Raw genomic sequence first — 17,780 nt, 5'->3', positions numbered from 1 at the left:
TTTGTTCATTTGTAAAGTACCTCAAATAAATGAAAATACTTGGATCTAGTTTCTTAAGTTACATACATTCATCTATAAGGCCAGAATGCTAACTACCACTTATTTCATGTGCAATAACATCAGGAATCAAGAAGAAGTATGGTAAAACCAAAATAGCCAGGTGCAGTATACACACTTTAGAATGGAAAACCTTCTTAAAGTACATATAATGTCAGTCAACATCTTATACTAATGGAGCAAAAATCTTATGTATAACATGAACTTAGCATCTGTCAGTCTCACTAGTATAATTAGGACTAAAAACCGTTTTTATTCCTGGTGATAAAAGAGTAATGTGCTAATTACATTTTCATTAATAACCTGCAAGTTGCTAAAAATTCAAAGAAGGCGTCAATCAGAAAGTAATTCTGTTATGTGTTGAGTGAATTCCTCATAAAGAGCCGGCTAAAGTGGCCGTACGGTTCTAGGCGCTGCAGTCTGGAACCGCGAGACCGCTACGGTCGCAGGTTCGAATCCTGCCTCGGGCATGGATGTGCATGATGTCCTTAGGTTAGTTAGGTTTAACTAGTTCTAAGTTCTAGGGGACTAATGACCTCCGAAGTTGAGTCCCATAGTGCTCAGAGCCATTTGAACCATTTGAACCTCATAAAGAAACACACATAGAGCACAGTTCCGAAAGAAAACGTGCATATCAAATGTATTTATCTTCTTGTTTCCAATGTTACACAGTGTACCTGTAAAGTAAATATTAAACGCTATACAGCATCATTACGGAGAAAAAAATCTTCCTTTATCTCTCACTAGCTACCTGAAATAATGACCCATAAAAAATCCACATATATTAATATCATTACTGAAATAACATCATCTTCTATTTCTCATTGGCTTCCTGAAATAATTGTTCTTACAAACATCTCATCGCACACATACGCGTCATAATTCAGTACACAGAATTAGTATAATTTACATTATGGTACAAGATATTTCATAACGCAAGTACAACTAGATGAGAAGAACATTATCTCTTGCCTTTTGCTCTCGGTACCTCTTTTAACAAATGTCATATTTCACCCTTTCCTTTTCAGTTTTTACACTGTGTCTAGTTTCTCACAATACAGATATTCAGCTGGAATTGTCAGTTAATATCTCTATATTACATGTGGTCAGTACTTGAGGATTTTTAGCCTCACATGTATCTTAAAATGACATCAGTACGGTAGACTCCTGAAACATTATTCACAGATCGCCAAAAGTTCATAGCAGATTGCATTTATCACCAGTCAGGAAAATAATTCGTTGTAGTAGAGTGTCAACCGGTCTCAAAACTTACTTCACTATACTTATACTAGAGCAATAGGAGAGAGTTATTTACAGTTATTACCTAAATAGAACAGCAGAAGAAGGGGAGTGCACCACGAATTAAAGGAAGGAACGGTAACTCCCAGCTCGAGGAAGCATTAGTAACCAGCTGATATACCCATCAAAGAGAGATGGATCCTCTGTCTACGTTGGATCTCATTCTTTCCTCTTTTACTACATGTATCAATGGAATAACGTACGGTGGAACAAGAAATTCTATGTACTTTGACTTTAAATTCATGCAGAAATTTCTGTATAGTTCCAGATTTGTTGACAAAGACTTCAGACTGTGACTGTAAGCTATCGAATAACTACCGCCTATCAGCTTCAGATTTTTCATTCCGGAAGTCCATCATCGATAACAAGTGTTCCTTTTTGGCACGTTGAGAACCACTTTAGCTGCCAGAGGCTGCAAACTGAGGATTTACGATGGTCGTGAATGACTGATATCTTTTAAAGATATTACATTCAGTCCATACTTCAAGCTGAATGACTGCCTCGTTTTAACCATTCGGATACCGTCTCTTGAAATTCGAACCCAGCTGAGGGTGCTTATTGTAAGAGACACACTCAGATATTTCTCAGATTCAGCAGCAAAGTCAAAACAGTCTTCAGGGTTCATTGTAATTGCTTTATAGCGCTTCAAGCTTATAGCACTGTGAATGATTGCAGATATATCTTCTAGAAACATAGGTCTTTTCTTTTTTCAGTTACGACACAGAGCACGTAGGAAGGTCGAGAAACCTGAAATTCTAGTAAAATCAGTGAACAGTCGTGGTAGCGATCGGTATTTTATTACAATGACCGATTTCAACCTAGACTTGGACCATCTTCAGACATCCCCTCAGCTGAAGTTGACGGTGCGTAGAACAGTCAGTTGACCTCGGTCGCTGAAACTGCAGTGTCTGATGATGGTTCCTGAAGGTGGTCCAAGTCTGCGTCGAAACCGGCCATGTTTTTAAAATATCCATCTTGATCTAGACTGTATTTCCACTGATTTTATATAAATTACAGGACGCTCTTCTCAAAAATGTTACCAAAAACAGAAATTTTAATACCATACAAACGAAACAGTTTTTTGTAACGGTATATATTGTAACGGGCAACGGCCTTGCCGCGGTGGGTACACCGGTTCCCGTCAGATCACCGAAGTTAAGCTCTGTCGGGCGTGGCCGGCACTTGGATGAGTGACCATCCGGGCCGCCTTGAGCTGTTGCCATTTTTCGGGGTGCACTCAGCCTCGTGATGCCAATTGAGGAGCTACTCGATAGAATAGTAGCGGCTCCGGTCAAAGAAAACCATCATAACGACCGGGAGAGCGGTGTGCTGACCACACGCCACTCCTATCCGCATCCTCGTCTGAGGATGATACGGCGGTCGGATGGTCCCGATGGGCCACTTGTGGCCTGAAGGCGGAGTGATTTATATATTGTAACCATTAACATATTTCGATTTTTATTCCGTCCTGCCCAGATATCGCGCCATATCAGCATAATTTCTTTTCGTAGTGACTCAGTGTGTTAGAACTTCGCGCTGTATCGCCATGGTGAAGGTATAAAGGATAATTTGTAATTTGCCGACAGTGAAACATGATGGAATGTGTAAGTGTAGGAATGAAAGTAGCTAGATGCGTGGGGAAACTCATAGTGAATGATGTACTCTAGGGAATGTGTGATTCGGTATTCTCTCAGTTGAGAGCTTCTGCATCCTCTTCAGCTTGGTGTAGATGTAATACTTACCGGGACATTAAAGAAAACATTTCTGATCCATCTGTGCAGTTGATTTTCACATGTATCGGTCACAAATCCGGCAAGTGTCAGGCCTGCGAAATGATAGGCTAGGAAACAGTCTTAAAAACCCTCCAGTAAAGTCTATGATCAATGTTTTTCTCAGGATACCGCAATATGAATGCCCCTACAACCTGTGACGGTTCAGTTCAGGATTACGATCGTGTTTCTATAATATATGGCGAGAACTGTGGGTTTTTTCCTTAGAAAATGACATGATATAAGACTTTGCAAGTTCTTCAACAGACTGAGTGTGGTTCCCTGGTGAACAACCGAGTTACGGTTTTCTCCCCAGCTGTATATATTCGTGTCCTCCCATTTCTTCAGGTTTCCGATCACAGTGAACACATGCCTATCTATTAACTATCTTTAAACGAATTTCTACAAAACTGCAATATTTATTGTGTGAGTGTAAACCATAGGTTACGGAAACTTGCCTTTTACGCTCGATCACCGGATTTACCACGACTTTTCCTCTGAATGATAACGAAAATCAGATCAGTAAGATATATGCCTAGGACGTCTGAAGATTGCCTCCAGTACTCGTCATAGGGTTTTCTTTCAAGCTCTTTAGTAACTTCTTACGACGCTTACATGACGCATGGAACACAAGAAAAGTTGGTTACGTTACGTTTATTACGTAAAGTTATTCCTTGTGTCTGCGTCAACTGTGACAGAATTAATAAAGTCATAACGCAAAATTACAAAATTACATTATATAAAACTTCCCTTTTTAAAAGGTACTGTCTTTCGAGGCACGTTGATTTGTAACAATACATTCATACTAGTCCTAAGCAACAGACGTTGGAACTAGTTGGGCGGTTATGGACTTCTTACCTTTTCCACGACGTGATCCCGATACTTGCCACAGGAGCCATTTAGTGGGAATGTTTTCAATCTATTCCAGCTGCCATTGGACTAAGAACTTTTTTGTGCTGTTGGCGTTCGCTGTTACTATCTCATTCACGAAAGGAAAAACAAAGAAAACCATTTTTGGCACTTAATAACATTCTCTTATCAAAGCTTCCATTAACTTCAGATTATAGACACAAATTTTACTTGCAGTGCACTTTATTGTAACCGTGAGGACATCATAAGTAGCTACACAAAGTTGCAAAAGCTGCTAGAAAACAGTAATGGCCAGAGGCGACACTCATAGTTCCCCGAAATCAGTGAACGGTAACAAACAGTCCAAGGGAGGCATACTTTGTTTATTGAACACCTGTTTCAGACATACCTCTTTCAAGCCTATATATGGCGAATGAAACTAAGTCAAAGAGGATATTCTCCTACCTCAATGACATGTTGTCCTTTATAGAGTGTGTAATAACAATGCATAAAATTGTTATTGTTGTTGTGGTCTTCAGTCCTGAGACTGGTTTGATGCAGCTCTCCATGCTACTCTATCCTGTCCAAGCCAAGCTTCTTCATCTCCCAGTACTTACTGCAGCCTACATCCTTCTGAATATGTTAAGTGTACTCATCTCTTGGTCTCCCTCTACGATTTTTACCCTCCACGCTGCCCTCCAGTGCTAAATTCGTGATCCTTTGATGCCTCAGATCATGTCTTACCAACCGGTCCCTTCTTCTTGTCAAGTTGTGCTACAAACTCCTGTTTCCTGTTCTCCCCAATTCTATTCAATAGCTCCTGATTAGTTATGTGATCTACCAATCTAATTTCGAAAGCTTCTATTCTCTTCTTGTCCAAACTATTTATCGTCCATGTTTCACTTCCATACGTGGCTACACTCCATACAAATACTTTCAGAAACGACTTCCTGACACTTAAATCTATATTCGATATTAACATATTTCTCTTCTTCAGAAACGCTTTCCTTGCCATTGACGGTCTACATTCTATATCCTCTCTACTTCGCCCATCATCAGTTATTTTGCTCCCCATATGGCAAAACTCCCTTACTGCTTTAAGTGTCTCATTTCCTAATCTAATTCCCTCAGCAACACCCAACTTAATGCGACTACATTCCATTATCCTCGTTTTGCTTTTGTTGATGTCCATATTATATTCTTCTTTCAAGACCCGGTCCATTCCGTTCAGCTGCTCCTCCAAGTCCTTTGCTGCCTCTGACTGAATTACAATGTCATCGGCGAACCTCAAATTTTTATTTCTTCTCCACGGATTTGAATTCCTACTAAAAAATTTTCTTTTGTTTCCTTAAATGCTTGCTCAATATACAGAGTGCATAACATCAGGGACAGGCTACAACCATATCTCACTACCTTCCCAACCGCTGCTTCCGTTTCATGCCCCTCGACTGTTATAACTGCCATCTGGTTTCTGTACAAATTGTAAATCGCCTTTGGCTCACTGTATTTTACCCTGCCACCTTTAGAATTTGAAAGAGAGTATTCCAGTCAACATTGTCAAAAGCTTTCTCTAAGTCTACAAATGCTAGAAACGTAGGTTTGCCTTACCTTAATCTTTCTTCTAAGATAAGTCATAAGGCCTCACGTGTTCCAACATTTCTACACAATCCAAACTGATCTTCCCCGAGGTCGACTTCTACCAGTTTTTCCATTCGTCTCTAAAGAAATCGCGTTCGTATTTTGCAGCTGTGACTTATTAAACTGATAGTTCGGAAATTTTGACATCTGTCAACACCTGCTTTCTTTGGGATTGGAATTATTATATTCTTCTTGAAGTCTGAGGGTATTTCGCGTGACTCATACATCCTGCTCACCAGATGGTAGAGTTTTGTCAGGACTGGCTCTCCCAAGGCTGTCGCTAGTTCTAATGGAATGTTGTCTACTCCCGGGGCCTTGTTTCAACTCAGGTCTGTCAGTGCTCTGTCAAACACTTCACACAGTATCGTATCTCCCATTTCATCTTCATCTACATCCTCTTCCATTTACTTAATGTTGTCCTCAAGTACATCGAACTTGTATAGACCCTCTATATACTCCTTCCAACTTTCTGCTTTCCCTTCTTTGCTTAGGACTGGGTTTCCATCTGAGCTCTTGATATTCATGCAAGTGGTTCGCTTTTCTCCAAAGGTCTCTTTAATTTTCCTGCAGGCAGTATCTATTTTACCCCTAGTGAGATAGACCTCTACAGCCTTACATCTGTCCTCTAGCCATCCCTGCTTAGCCATTTTGCACTTCCTGTCGATCTCATTTTTGAGACGTCTGTATTCCTTTTTGCTTGCTTCATTTACTGCGTTTTTATGTTTCCTCCTTTCATCAATTAAATTCAATATTTCTTCTGTTACCCAAGGATTTCTGCTAGCCCTCATCTTTTTACCTAGTAGATCCTCTGCTGCCTTTACTACTTCATCCCTCAGAGCTACCCATTCTTCTTCTACTGAATTTTTTCCCCGTTCGTGACAATTGTTCCCTTATGCTCTCCCTGAAACTCTGTACAACCTCTGATTTAGTCAGTTTATCCAGGTCCCATCTCCTTAAATTCCCACCATTTTTGCAGTTTCATCAGTTTTTATCTACAGTTCATAACCAATAGATTGTGGTCAGAGTCCACATCTGCCCCTGGAAATGTCCTACAGTTTAATACCTGGTTCCTAAATCTCTGTCTTACCATTATATAATCTATCTGATACCTTCTAGTATCTCCAGGATTCTTCCATGTGTGCAACCTTCCTTTATGATTCTTGAACTAAGTGTTACCTATGATTAAGTTATGCTCTGTGCAAAATTCTACCAGACGGCTTTCTCTTCATTTCTTTCCCCCAATCCATATTCAGCTACTATTTTTCTTTCTCTCCCTTTTCCTACTCTCGAATTACAGTCACCCACGACAATTAAATTTTCGTCTCCCTTCACTACCTGAATAATTTCTTTTATCTCGTCATACATTTCATCAGTTCCTTCATTATCTGCAGAGCTAGTTGGCATATAAAGTTGTACTACTGTAGTAGGCATGGGCTTCGTGTCTATCTTGGCCACAATAATGCGTTCACTATGATGTTTGTAGTAGCTTATCCGCAGTCCTATTTTTTTCTTATTAAACCTACTCCTGCATTACCCCTATTTGATTTTGTATTTGTAGTCCTGTATTCACTTGACCAAAATTCTTGTTCCTCCTGCCACCGAATTTCACTAATTCCCAGTATACCTAATTTTAACCTATCCATTTCCCTTTTTAAATTTTCTAACCTATCTGCCCGATTAAGGAATCTGACATTCCACGCTCCGATCCGTAGAACGCCAGTTTTCTTCCTCCTGATAACGACGTCCTATTGAGTAGTCCCCGCCCAGAGATACGAATGGGGGACTATTTTACCTCCGGAATATTTTACCCAAGAGGACGCCATCATCATTAACCATTCAGTAAAGCTGCATGCCCTCGGGAAAAATTACGGCTATAGTTTCCCCTTGCTTTCAACCGTTCGCAGTACCAGCACAGCAAGGCCGTTTAGGTTAGTGTTACAAGGCCACATTAGTCAATCATCCAGACTGTTGCCCCTGCAACTACTGAAAAGGCTGCTGCCCCTCTTCAGGAACCACACGTTTGTCTGGCCTCTCAACAGATACCCCTCCGCTGTGGTTGCACCTACGGTACGGCCATCTGTATTGCTGAGGCATGCAAGCCTCCCTACCAACGGCAAGGTCCATGGATCACGGGGGAGGGGGGGAGGGAGACTATGTATAATAGTTATTTAGTATTTATGGTTGATCAAAGCAGAGATCCGGTAGAAAAATATACGAAAGAGTTATTAAAGGTTAAGTGATCATTTTAGAGAATTTGACACATTAAACCACATTATTCGGAAGCGGCAGCAGTCGATCAACGAGGCTGATGACCAGCGGATTTTGCGCAGCAGCAGTCTGCACTTCGATAGATCAACGACCGAGCAGATGGACAATGCCTCCAAGCACAACAATGATCTGCGTAGTTCGCACATCAGCGGTCAATGCTCCGGTAACGGTCAGTATGCTAACAGCACGTGTGAGGTATCTGGTGATGCGGAGCAGGACGACAGGGCAGTGCCCGACCAAGCTAGTATAGAGGCACAACAAGGAAATCCGGCACGTGTGTCGACGTTGGTCACGTTTCCGCACAACGTGAGAGTCAACGATCGCAAAGTCAGTCGCCGCTCTAGAAACGTCGCGACATTAGTGGAAACACCGAATAATTACCTCTAGCAGACGGGAATGAGGGCGTCCTTTGAGGGGAGAAAGAAGAGATGAAGAAACGTCGCCTGAACGGTCAAACTGATGGGTAGTCGTCAGACGTCGCTGCAACGACTTAGCCGCAACGCAGCCCAAAAGAAGAGAGTGGTACAGCGCCAACATGTCAACGCAGAACATGCCATCTCAGATGTTATCAGATAGACGTTCGTGAGGTACTTACCAACGTGGCTGGTGAGGACGAAGCGACTGCTGCCTCGGTTGTGAATCTAGGGGTTGATCGCCGCCAAATGAAGCCGAACGCTAGAGTCGCTGGTTCGATTCTGGGACGGAGCATTCCGCGCCACGCCTTAGCTGAGTGTTAATAACGGAAAGAGCGTATTACCAAAGAGCAGACCGCGGTGCCGCAGCATAGGGTCAGGTCACTGTACTGAGGGGAGAATTCAAAGCCTGGCGCTCCGCCGCAACACGAGCCGTCGCCGTATCAGCGGTCACCGGAATCTGCAAGCTACGACTCAGCGCCACAACGTTGCCGCGAGGAAATGAGCGAGTTAAAACACCATGTATTACTCTGTTTGTTTAAAGGGTCTTAATTGTCAGTAAATTACCAATACTGGAACCATCAGTGTTTCACTCACACCTCACCTACTGAGCCAAGGAAATAACCATGGCCCACAAAGTGTCGCTTTCCCTCTCGCCATCCCTGACAAAATATGACCTTTTTCACTGACGCACAATATCTAGTGTCATAAAACCCTGACCGGCTGCACCTCAATGTAAAGTATACTTCATGATGCAAGAAACGGGATTTCACCACTTACCTATGACATCTCTAAATCTGGCGAGATCTGCTACATCTTAAGTCGAGAAAACTCTCGACTCTCCTAGAAGAATACGTAAATAGATATTCGATATTGCTGAAGGTGAGATCAGGGATAGAAATATGCACAGTGGTTCATAGAGTTGACAGGCATCTAACTGGCAGATTATAGACACCGCAGAAAAAACATTAAAAGAGAGAAATTACCGTCTTTATTAACATATTATTATCCCAAAAAATGGCTCTGAGCGCTATGGGACTTAACTTCTAAGGTCATCAGTCCCCTAGAACCTAGAAATCGCCGTTCCAGACTGATATGCCTAGAACAGCTCGGCCACAGCGGTCGGCTCACTTTAACAGTTCATACGATTAACACCTACACGTGTCTGGGGTATCGCCTCAGTTGTGCGACTGGATTCGTGATTTCCTGTCAGGAAGGTCGCAGTTCGTAGTAATAGACGGCAAATCATCGAGTAAAACTGAAGTGATATCAGATGTTCCACAGGGAAGCGTCCTAGGACCTCTGCTGTTCCTGATCTATATAAATGACCTGGGTGACAATCTGAGCAGTTCTCTTAGGTTGGTTGCAGGTGATGCTGTAATTTACCGTCTAGTAAGGTCATCCGAAGACCAGTATCAGTTGCAAAGCGATTTAGAAAAGACTGTTGTATGGTGTGGCAGGTAGCAGTTGACGCTAAATAACGAAAAGTGTAAGGTGATCCACATGAGTTCCAAAAGTAATCCGTTGGAATTGGATTACTCGATAAATAGTACAATTCTCAAGAATGTCAATTCAACTAAGTACCTGGTCGTTAAAATACGAACAACTTCAGTTGGAAAGACCACATAGATAATATTGTAGGGAAGGCGAGGCAAAGGCTGCGTTTCATTGGCAGGACACTTAGAAGATGCAACAAGTCCACTAACGAGACAGCTTACACTACACTCGTTCGTCCTCTGTTAGAATATTGCTGCGCGGTTTGGGATCTTTATCAGGTGGGATTGACGGGGGATATCGAAATTGTGCAAAAAAGAGCACCTCGTATTGTATTATCACGTAATAGGGGAGAGAGTGTGGCAGATATGATACGCGAGTTGGGGTGGAAGTCATTAAAGCAAAGACGTTTTTCGTCGCGGCGAGATCTAATTACGAAATTTCAGTCACCAACTCTCTCTTCTGAAGCATAAAATATTTTGTTGAGCCCAACCTACATAGGTAGCAATGATCATCAAAATAAAACAAAAGAAATCAGAGCTCGAACAGAAAGGTTTAGGTGTTCGTTTTTCCCGCGCGATGTTCGGAAGTGGAATGGTAGAGAGATATTATGATTGCGGTTCGATGAACCCTCTGCTAAGCACTTATATGTTAATTGCAGAGTAGTCATGTAGATGTAGACGTAGACAGGTAATGCTATGACATGTAGTACATGCTAACCAACTAATGAGTTCTGTCTGAAGACAGTGCATTCAGTATGGACTAACACTGCAGTTCCGAATTGGGACTAATACGTTATAGAGACCTCAAAGTGCAATATTCGGTAAGGTAACATCTACTGGTAGGTATCCAGAGGATAACTCGATTTTTTTCCAGGTCTCAACAATTGCAGTCTTACAAAAACACCAGAATACTGTATAATTTTTATTTGATGTCCTTCAAATTTCTTGTACATTAATGTGTAAGATACTAAAGATGCGACAAATTAGGTAAATTACAACTTCTGAAAGTTATACCTAATGTAACTTTCGATCCGTCGTATACACTCGGCAGTGGGTCACAAAGTGCAAAGCAGGAATAAATGAATTATGGTATACCTGTGTTACATTCTTCAGTTTTTCAGCAGAATCCAGGTAATCAAGCTTACATAATAGGATAACAGAAAAATTTTATGAATTTCTAAGGTGAAGTAAAGACTGATATGAGAGATGTAAAGGAACGGACCAAGAATGGACCCCTGAGGCCAGTTTCATGTTTCATAAACCGCAGAGTTATTTTGGAGAATTTCTCCCGGAAGCTTCTGCGAACATTGCTATCATCGCCCCGGGTGCCGGTAAGCGCTGGCGACTGAAAGGGTCGCGGCATAAACCGAACCCGCAGGCCAAAGGCAGGCAAACTGTGTCGCCTTTCCCTGCCTTGCTGGCGCCAGCGGCTGACGCAGAGCGGGGGCGGTCCGGTCCACCTGCCGCCTTTGTCAGAGGCACGCCAGGAATTCATGAGCGGCGGCGAGACGTGCGGTCGGCCGCCCGGCCTTTCGCCACTTCCAAGCGCCGCTTTGACCGCTGTCCCGGCTTCCAGTGAAGGGATGAAAGAATCCGGTAGCGCCAAAGCTTTGCACCTGCTGGCGGCATCTGGTCTGACGCCGACGCGTGCGTGCACAAACACTGCCTGGCATACTTGTGTTTCCAAAAGGAAGCCAGTGGCGTATAATTTCGCGAGGGTTATTTCACACGAAATATTTTCGTGACTTTCTCATTAAGTAAGGACCAATCAGGAAATGGTTATTACGAAACAGGACACCATTACATTCACAGTATGTCTCGGGCTTCGTTCGTGACATGAACGAAGAAGTAATTTATACAGGGTGTTATAAAAAGGTACGGCCAAACTTTCAGGAAACATTCCTCACGCACAAAGAAAGAAAATGTGTTATGTGCACATGTGTCCGGAAACGCTTACTTTCCATGTTAGAGCTCATTTTATTACTTCTCTTCAAATCACATTAATCATGGAATGGAAACACACAGCAACAGAACGTACCAGCGTGACTTTGTTACAGGAAATGTTCAAAATGTCCTCCGTTAGCGAGGATACATGCATCCACCCTCCGTCGCATGGAATCCATGATGCGCTAATGCAGCCCTGGGGAATGGCGTATTGTATCACAGCCGTCCACAATACGAGCACGAAGAGTCTCTACATTTGGTACCGGGATTGCGTAGACAACAGCTTTCGAATGCCCCCATAAATGAAAGTCAAGAGGGTTGAGGTCAGGAGAGCGTGGAGACCATGGAATTGGTCCGCCTCTACCAATCCATCGGTCACCGAATCTGTTGTTGAGAAGCGTGCCACACTTCGACTGAAATGTGCAGGAGCTCCATCGTGCATGAACCACATGTTGTGTCGTACTTGTAAAGGAACATGTTCTAGCAGCACAGGTAGAGTATCCCGTATGAAATTATGATAATGTGCTCCATTGAGCGTAGGTGGAAGAACATGGGGCCCAATCAAGACATCACCAACAATGCCTGCCCAAACGTTCACAGAAAATCTGTGTTGATGACGTGAATGCACAATTGCGTGCGGATTCTCGTCAGCCCACACATGTTGATTGCGAAAATTTACAATTTGATCACGTTGGAATGAAGCCTCATCCGTAAAGAGAACATTTGCACTGAAATGAGGATTGACACATTGTTGGATGAACCATTCGCAGAAGTGTACCCGTGGAGGCCAATCAGCTGCTGATAGTGCCTGCACACGCTGTACATGGTACGGAAACAACTGGTTCTCCCGTAGCACTCTCCATACAGTGACGTGGTCAACGTTACCTTGTACAGCAGTAACTTCTCTGACGCTGACATTATGGTTATCGTCAACTGCACGAAGAATTGCCTCGTCCATTGCAGGTGTCCTCGTCATTCTAGGTCTTCCCCAGTCGCGAGTCATAGGCTGGAATGTTCCGTGCTCCCTAAGACGCCGATCAATTGCTTCGAACGTCTTCCTGTCGGGACACCTTCGTTCTGGAAATCTGTCTCGATACAAACGTACCGCGCCACAGCTATTGCCCCGTGCTAATCCATACATCAAATGGGCATCTGCCAACTCCGCATTTGTAAACATTGCACTGACTGCAAAACCACGTTCGTGATGAACACCAACCTGTTGATGCTACGTACTGATGTGCTTGATGCTAGTACTGTAGAGCAATGAGTCGCATGTCAACACAAGCACCGAAGTCAACATTACCTTCCTTCAATTGGGCCAACTGGCGGTGAATCGAGGAAGTACAGTACTTACTGACGAAACTAAAATGAGCTCTAACATGGAAATTAAGCGTTTCCGGACACATTTCCACATAACATCTTTTCTTTATTTGTGTGTGAGGAAAGTTTCCTGAAAGTTTGGCCGTACCTTTTTGTAATCTGTATTTCAAATGAAATCACATTTGTGAATAAGGACTGCCAACAGCTGTAGAATGGAAAGATGACAATGAAAATTTTCGCCGGACTGGGACTGGAACCCCGATTTTTCGCCTACAGTGAGCGATCGTCTTACCTTTTCTTTCCAGTATTCAGATTCATTTCATAGGATATATCTTACATAACTAAGCACAAGTTTCACGTACAGAGACAGGAAATGTTTCAGCTGTTACGTTCCACAATTTCATTTGCATAACTCACTAAGCAACCTGACAGTTCTTGCACATATATTCTGTACCAGTCATTGTTTCAGTTGTAATAAAATCTCGACCCTGAAGAAACAAAAGCCAGCTAACTTATGGTCTGCTTATACATGTCAAATTGGAGCATCAGTAAATACTTCATGTTGGTATCACGAAAGACCCTCTAGAAACCTGTAACCTTGAGTTTTTTAGGACGACGTGTTGTGTGGGATGCTTCAGAATCAGAGGTGACAAACTCCGACTCCTGCTGGAAATTTGCTATGGCATTAGGTTTGCCAGCAAGTGAAACCTCACTTGTTTGTGCAGCAAAGTTATCAGTTGTTTTGGCTTTCTCCAATGTTTGAATTTGAGACTCCAAGGGTGTATACCGCCTCTTCAGATCATCTATATCCTGTTGATGGCGGAATTTTTTCTTCTCATGAACTGAATATAGTCTGCAGCTTTCGTTAAGGTAAGTGCACGACTTGCCACTTTCTGTCCTTGCAATGCGGAGATTGACTCGCGCAAGCTTGTGAAACTATCTTGTATGTGATCACGGCGTTTCCTCTCAAGTTCAATGTCATGCGCCCGCTTCTTCGCGACACGTTGCAACTTCGGTGCGCGACAGCCGTAGTTTGATCTCGTTTTTCGGAACAAAAACACTGACACAACGGAACACTTCACAACACCTTAACAATTATTTACTAATTTGGCTATCCGTGCATGACTCACGGCCAGCCCCTAACTGTAATATGTCGTCAACAATGCATCAACAACCTGTACTAGTACATTTATTATGTATATTCCCGCACGAGTGAGATATTTTATTTGAAAGTCACTTGCCCGGTATCAGCAGATAAATACGATATTGCATGCATGTCCAAAGGAACTCTGTATCGTAATATGAATAAAACAGGCACTGAAACATAGTAATTTATATTGAAAATATCTACCTGTATACGAAGGTAACGGTGAGTTTTCTGATTAGTAACGCAATATTCGATTATAATAAGACTACGATTTAACTATAAAGGCTCTTTTTTTATTTTTAAAATTGCATTGACTACTTTACGTATAGTGTGACAGTCGGCCGTCTGCAGAACGATGACAATTAAAGACTGTACAGCAAGTAGGGAGGGATAAGAAAGTGCTATAGAACATGCAAAATTTATTGAAAATGTAATTTTTTTACAGACAGATTAAGTAACTTCTCCCATTAATGTATGAAAAATTATATCCCCTACATGGCAGCAAGCACTATGTTCACTGAAGTACTCGATGACACGTTCACAAATATCTGGTGGGATGTCGTTAGTAATGCTTTTAATTTCACCCTTCAATGTGTGTATTGTTTGTGCTTTGTTAACGTACACTTTTGATTTCACAAATCCCCACAAAAAAAGTCACAAGCCCTGAGATCACAAGGCGTCAGACCGCATGATCTGGCAGGCCATTCCTGGTTGCCGCGCAAAGAGATAATTTATTGGGGAAACTTTTCATTCAGCAGAGCAATCGTTTCACGGAATGTGTGACATGTCGCAGTGTCTTACTGAAACAAAAAATCGTAATTTTCATCAATAAGGGGGAAAAACCGATGAGAAAGCATGATTAGTTAACGGTCGCCGTTAAATGACGGCAAGTCTCTCACCTTTGCTCAAACTTTGCCTGGTTAAAGATGTGACGGCACGCACTACGTAATATTTTCCACAGCGCTGCCCATGAAAACCGGATTCTCCCGATCTCATACCACGGTTTTTATTGATGACACATAGGTAGGGACAAGTGTTTTGGATAGCCCTAGGGCTAGGGGCCATTTATATTCTCTTGGTTTCACCCTCCTACACTACAGTGTCAATGTACAAATTTTACTCACTACCTCCTTCTTAGACTGATGGAGAAAATCTGTTGGTTCTTTTTGCATCTGACAGACATTAAAGGGCTCATGGACGTACATTTAATTCATGAGCGATGCCTCACGAAACCTCCAAAACAGCTTCGTTTCTTCGTTCCAAATTCGAGCTGTGGATTCCTGGACTTCTGCCACAGCAAATGGGCGTAGATTTTACAATCTGTTCTTAAGATCCAGACCTCGAACAGCGTTGAATATCTATGTGATATCTTTATCCGACTCGGAGATCTAGAGATACAACTTGCTCTTACCAGTACACGTAAATTCCGGTGTTATGCGAAAACGTAGTTTATAAACTGCTAAAACGCAGAGAAATGTGCTGTAAAGTGTCTCCATCATCATCAGAAGGTTTCTCACAACCATATGTTGTAGTAATGAAGCACACGCAAAAATTTTGGGCACCTAGAGTCCGGTTTGAAGTTTAAAATTAGTTTGGCGTTAGTTCAAATTTACTTAAGGAAACAATCTAAGTAACAGTAACTAACTAACAAAGTTCTTTTCATATGAGTACCATGCCCGACTATGACAGAGAAAACAAGGGAACCAGCTGATAAGTGCTCCTATCACAGCACAACGAAAGGTGAGTGTGCTCCAGTTTAAAAGAATCTGACTGACAAGTGTGGTATCCGCTGCTTCGTTTTACCTTCCCCAGCTTATTTAAAAATTTCCGTGTAAATTTCCGCAAAAATTTTATCAGGCGAACATATTCGTCCTTTTCTTATGCTGAGAGATGAGAATACAGTGCCAGTGGGAAAGAGACGGAAAAGTAATACATGTTGGAAGATAGCAGACAGTGGTTGTATAATAGAAAGGGCGAAGAAGACAAAGGCAGTGAGAGGAAAAGAGAGGGACGCAATGACGAAGGGACATAGCTGACAGTGACTGAACAGTTCCAGGGAAAGAGTGAAGGAGATAGTGCCAGAGGGACAGGAATAGAGAGAACGACAAATTAGAAATGAGTGAGAGCCACAATGATAATGAGAGACAGAGTCTATGACAAAGAGAACGAGGAAAGGATGGGTAGTGACAATGAGAAAAAAGAGCAGCACTCGCAAGGACTGAATGGGAAAGTAGCAGTAATAGAGAGTAGAGATCACACCCGTCTTCATGAAGGGTTGCAGAATTAAACCATAAAACTACAGTCCATTGTCTTGGAGCACGTCTTGTTGTAGAATCTTAGACCATATTTTGAGCTCAAACATAATCAAGTATCCTGAACAGAATGACCAACTTAGCCCCAACAAGCTCGGATTTCGGAATCATCGATCATGTCAAACCCAACTCACACTTTTCTCTCATAACATACTGAAAGCTTTCGATAAAGGCAATTAGGCAGATGCTGTAGGTCTTGATTTCCTAACAACATTTGACCTGGCATCACGTCAACGCTTATTGTCAAAAGTACGATCATATGGGGTATCAAATGGAATTTGTGACTGCTTTGAGGACTTTTTGGTAGGGTGCACACAACACGTTACCTTTGATGGAGAGTCATGTCAAATGTAAAAGTAACTTCAGTTGTGGCCCAGGAAAGTGTGTTGGGACTCTTTTTTTCATGCTGTATATCAATGACCTTGCATACAATGTTAATAGAAACCCCAGACTTTTTGCAGATGACGTAGCTATTATGATGAAGTACTGTCTGAAAGAAGCTGTAGAGATGTTGAGTCAGATCTTTATAAGATCTCAAAGTGGTGCAAAATGTTCAGGAATGTAAAATAGTGCACTCCACGAACCGAAAAAACCGAGTATCCTACAACTATAATATGAGAGACTCACTGTTGGAATAGGCCTGCTCCTAAAATACCTGAGGTAACACTTGGAAGGGATATGAAATGAAACGATCACATAGGCTCAGCTGTGGGCAAAGCAGTTTGTAGACTTCAGTATATGTGTACAATACTGCTATCAGCATACGAAGGATGATGCTTACAGATCACTCGTGCGAACAGGACTAACAGGGGATACTGAACGAATACAGATAAAGGTAGATGAATAGTCACAGGTTTGTTTAATCCATGGGAGAGTGTCACAGAGAAGCCACGGAGCTGAAGAATCTTGAAGACAGACGTAAAATCTCCCAAGAATGTTTATTAACCAAGTTTCAAAAAAAAAAAAAAATAAATAAATAAATAAATAAATAAATTTCAAGAACCAGCTTTAAATAATGACTCTCGGACATACTACAACCCCCTACGTATAGCTCACATAGGGATCGCCACGATAAGATTAGAATGATTACTGTAAGCACAGATGCATTCAAGCAGTCATCCCCATCATACATGAATGGAATGGGAATAAATCCTAATAACTGGTATAATGGGACATACCTTCTGCCATGTTAGTTAGAGTGTAGAGGCAGTTGTAGATATAGAACAGAGTGCAACAGAATAACAGTGAAAGGATACAGCATTAGCAGA

At 42.1% G+C, this 17,780-nt stretch overlaps 1 pseudogene; it reads left to right on the top strand.

Moving 5' to 3' along the window:
- The first annotated feature begins 2,460 nt into the window (after window positions 1-2,460).
- LOC124546364 lies at window positions 2,461-2,578 on the top strand (annotated as a pseudogene).
- Window positions 2,579-17,780: the final 15,202 nt, after the last annotated feature.

The sequence above is a fragment of the Schistocerca americana genome, chromosome 8, assembly GCF_021461395.2.
Source record: "Schistocerca americana isolate TAMUIC-IGC-003095 chromosome 8, iqSchAmer2.1, whole genome shotgun sequence".
Lineage (NCBI taxonomy): Eukaryota > Metazoa > Arthropoda > Insecta > Orthoptera > Acrididae > Schistocerca > Schistocerca americana.
Note: the sequence above shows the minus strand (reverse complement) of the source record. Positions and strands in the feature narration are given on the sequence as shown.